Source organism: Calidris pugnax, unplaced genomic scaffold (assembly GCF_001431845.1).
Source record: "Calidris pugnax isolate Ruff unplaced genomic scaffold, ASM143184v1 scaffold469, whole genome shotgun sequence".
Classification (NCBI taxonomy): domain Eukaryota; kingdom Metazoa; phylum Chordata; class Aves; order Charadriiformes; family Scolopacidae; genus Calidris; species Calidris pugnax.
The window spans coordinates 114,599-119,398 of record NW_015091303.1 but is presented as its reverse complement, the minus strand read 5'-3'; positions in this window follow the sequence as shown (position 1 = coordinate 119,398).

Genomic DNA, 4,800 nt, shown 5'->3' with positions numbered 1-4,800 from the left:
GACACGGTGGGGAGAAGAAGTGGTTGTTTGGAAGGAGAACTTGGGGCAGGAGAAGTTGATTTATGCTTTAATCTCTGGCCTAAAGCCTGCACTGAGTTGTCTTCTCCAGCTTATCTGGAGGTCTTGTAAAGACAGACCCTCGATCTTGTCTTTGAGATTGTCTCTCCTGGGCTGTCAGGAGGGGAGGAGGTGGTTTTATAGCAAGCGGTGAAGAAAATTCAAGGGTCAACTAAATAGTAATAGGTATTTTTGGAAAGGATTGGGGTATGGATAGCTTTAGAACCAAGCTACAGTGAAATCTGGGCTGGCCTAAAAGCTGTGACAAAGCTCTGGCGAGAAGGATGGAGAAGGTTTATGTTGGTGCTCAAAGTGTGGTGTGGGATGGAGTTGTGGGTCCGTGGTGGGGACTGGGGCTGCTCTGTGCCAGCGCTGACCCAGGGCTGGTGTTGGGGACCTGCAGGAGCCACCTTTGGGCTAAAACGTGGTGGTCATAGACTTTTTGGGAAGTGCAGAGCCCATCTTTAAAGTCCATAAAGTGTTTCCTCACCGTTTCCTCAGCTTTCGTTCAGTCCTTCATCGCTCCGAGTCACCCGTGAGCGAGGGTTCCCCGCGGGAGCTGGTTGGGACTTTGTTCTTTCCACAAGGAGAACCAGAGCTGGCACGTGAAAGCTCTGCGCTTCTCCGGGTCTGAGAGGGGATAGAGCCCGTTTCTGGGCAGTGATTTGACTTTTCAGTGAAGTCTCTCTGGGTTTCACGGGGTGTTTTCCAGGCGGTGCTGGCTCCCGGCGCGATAAGGGCTGGTGTTTATGGCTGGTGTCGGGGATGGTGTCGGGGAGGCTCCTGCTGGTGCCTCTTCCCACCACAGCCAAGGTCAGGCCACGGGAAGATGGAGCAGGGGGTGACCCTGGGGTGTCCCTCCCTTCACGGTGTGTGGGTGAAATTCCAAGGGATCGGAGGGGTCAGGCTCTTCCTTTGGTATCCAAGGATCTGCCTTTGATCCCTGCATTCTGAATCCAGTGCTGCTGGTGATGGGAGCATCATCCTGGGGGCTCCAGATCGGTTCTGTATATATTTCATTATTTCCTTAGTAATAATATTATCTTTTCTTTTTACCATCAGTATTTCGTTGTAGCTGTTTGAGGGTTTTTTCAGCCCACGAGCTTCTGTCCCTTGTTCTCCTCTCCCTCTCTGGGAGGAAGGGGCTCAGGGAGCATCCCTCCTGGCCAGCCCCCCAAACCTCGGCAGGGCTGACACGGGACAGATTCTTGCTGCTTATCCACGTGGTTTCACACAGTGTAAATCCAAATTCTCTTTTGAAAATGGGACTGAAGCTTTAAATGAGGGTTGGAGAAGGCTTGGATGTTACCAAAGGCTGTTATTTCCAATGATTTAACTCGCTGCCCGTGATGGTCAGAGCATCAGTGCCTTGGCACCTGGAGTTCTCCCCTCTCCCCGGGGAGGGAGAGGTGGGACCGGAGGGTCCCGGGCCCTTTGCTGATCTCAGAACATCCCATTTTTGATCCAAGCTGGTGAATTCCTCCTCCAGCTTCTCCCCGGGTGCAGTCCGTGGCTGTACTGGGACCTCCGGAGGTAACGTCACCTTGGAAGGAGGACGGTGTGAGATTGTGGGTCGGAGCCTCTGGCCCTGGGGGATAATGGGCTCCCTCCCTCCTCCGGCTTTCAACAAAATTCAGCTTTTTGGCTTTGCCAAGTCACCTGTATCACGGAGCGTGTATTTACTTCTGACCCGCTCCTGTGCCCTTAGGACTGATTGTGTCGCAGATGATTTCACCCAGTCGGCAGAAATTGGGCCACCAGCGGTGCCCTGCCAACTACTGATTTATTTATACTTTTTTTTGTTTGTTTGTTTTTAATTAAAAGCCCTAGCAAGGGAAGCTTACATAGCGAGAGTAGCGCATCCCATGATGGGAGCTCTGAAGAAGACCGTGAAGGAGTCATTAATTTGAAGCCCTTTTTAAAGAGCAGCGTGTGTGTGTGTGTGTGTCTGCGCAGCACGTGTGTGTCATCGCTTGTTTGCGTTGTGTCACATCCTCTCAAGCTGTGAATGAAGCTGTAAATACAGAACATGTGGCTTTGGGAGAGTTTCCCCCCCCCCTCAGAGGGACCTGCCATCCGCGGGCGCTGGGGGGAAGGGGAAACGCTCGGGACCCCCCTTCTCTCCAAGTTGGGGAAATTCCCGAGTCCAGACTTGCTTTGTGGGAGCCAAGTCCTTTGTTGGTCGCCGTGTTCAGGGGGAGAAAGCTGGGCTGGGGGTCGTTGGGAGGTTTGGTGGAGATGGGAAGCACCAGGGGTCTTCTAAACCAGAGCACGGAGCCCATCAGGGTTGTCTTTGGTGTCTTTCAAACTCTCTGAAAGTGGCTCATTGGTAAATAAATGCACTTGGACCTTAGATTCCCAATTCCGTTTGAAATTTGCAAAGGAGACTTGTTTTTTTCTCTGCAGGAGAAAAGAGCAGGATTTCTCCTTTTCCCCGGGCAGGGAAATCTATCTCCTTGTATGCAAATAAAACAGCTTCATTGTTGGATTTCCCCTGGCCGCGGCGATCGGAGTGTAATCAGGTGGCCGGGCTTTTAATACACCAGCCTGATGGCTCTTGGCTTTTTTTCCCCCCGAATGGCAACAATGAGCTGACAAAAAATAAAGGGTCTGCTCTGGCTCTGCAAGGCCAATACATATATATATATATATATATGTAAAAAAAAAAAAATATATATATATATATATAAAAAGTAATACATATGTCGACTCTTCCCCTGGAGGTCTTCTCCCCTTTTCCAGCCAAAGGGAAGAGAAATTACCTTCCTGGCCAAAAGGCTTTATTTCTTGCAGCGTGTCTAGAACACTTTGTAATTTATTATTATATTTAATTTTTTTTTGTAAATTTTTTGGCATCCATGTTTTTCAACCGAGCATCTGCCAACTGCCTGCTGAAAAGCTAAACGCAGAGTATTTATCATTGGGATTAATCATTTTATTGAGCAAAGGCTCCTTACATACAAAAATATTCAAGATCAAAGCTTTGAAAAACAAAGCTGTTAGGATCTAGAGGAGAGGAGACATTTTCTGAGTTGGGTTGATGCGAACAGATGAAATACTCTGCGCATAATGTAAGTTCGTGTCAAAGGGAGCTTGTAACTACAGTCTCTTCAGCGTTTTGTCTTTGCATCTTCTGAATAATTACGAGGTGCTGAATAATATATTTGTTTTACCACGTGTGTCGAGGCTTCCTCTGTGGTTCCGACCTCCCCGGGCAGACGTATGAGCTGGCTTTAATTAATAGCCCGGGTTATTTATCCCGCCTATTTATAGCCTGCCCATCGGTGCCGCGTCGGGGTCCTGCTCTGTGTCCTGCCGGGGAACGTGATTCCGGGGAAACGGGGCTCCGAGAGGAGCTTTGTCCCCACCGAGGGGCTCTTCTGGATGTTTCTGGGAAGGAGGGATATTGGAAATCCCAACTCTGCAGTTATTGATCAGCAGCAATGGGTATTTGCCCCCCATCCCGGGGCGGTTCCCCGCTGAGACGGTGCCTGGCTCTGGGAAGAGCTGGGTGACACCAAAAAGTTGATGTTAACAGAGAAAATGAGATTTAAGGCTCTTTGATTCTCGCTTTCCCCTGCCAAGCACATCTCCAGCATGAACCTCTACCTCCGAGCTTCCATTCTTGGCATCTATTTTCTTACCATTTGCATTCAGCAATTATTTTTATCATCTCTCCATTATTTTTATCATCTCTCCATTATTTTTTTTTTTTTTTAATATTTATTTTTTTCACCAAACCAGGAGGAAGTTTGAGTTGCCATTGAAGGATGGTGAACAAGGGCTGGGCGCCGAGTTTTATTCCTAAGCCCCTCGCTGCAGGTAGAATCTGCGGCGAGTCGCTTAATTTCACTGAACTCTGCTTCCCACCTTTGAGATAAGGTTAATAAAATTTTTTACACGCTGCAGGTTTTATGCAAATGAAGGCGCCGGGGATGGCTTTGAAGCCTGTGGAGAACGTGAGCCTGTTGGTGCTTAATGGGATACACTTGCTTAATTGTACAGTGGGATTATTACAGTACTGTTTGGGTATTTATTTTTTTTTTAAAAAGATCCTAACGTAATTTTATTTGGCAGGTGTGAGACTTGATTTATTTATTTTTTGATCAGTTGGCTGGTTTTTCGTGTTGGTTCCAAGGTGTTTTGCTGAGGCAGAGGCAGGAGGAGCCCGTGGGAGCTGAGCCCGGGGTCAGGATCTCGCTTTTCCATCCACGGGGACATGGAGGTTCCCCAGCACGAGGGGGGGGGGGCCGTGGGCTTCTGCTAAATACCATCGGTGTGATTCTTAAAATGAGCATTGCTGTGCTTCAAAAGCATAACTGGGAAGTGAGAGTTCCCTGTATTAGTGTCACCAAGCCTAAAATTGAGCATTTCTTGGTAAAACACCGTCACACGCCGACAGCGGCGCGGCTTGGGCTCCCCGAGACCTTTGGAGACAAAACACAGAAAAAAGGGATTCTGAGAGGCTGCCTTTGTCCCGGGGGACAGCGACAGCACGTGTGGCCTCAAAAAATTTGGGGAAGATGGACAAGTTTTTAGGATTCTGACTTTTTGGGTATTACCCGGGTAAGGTGGTTACTTCAGTGGGACAGCGACAGCACGTGTGGCCTCAAAAAAGTGCCGGCAATCGGAATTTGGGGAAGACGGACAAGTTTTTAGGATTCTGACTTTTTGGGTATTACCCGGGTAAGGCAGTTACTTCAGCATTTGTCCGCTTTTTGCTGCGGGTTCATGTGGGGTTGC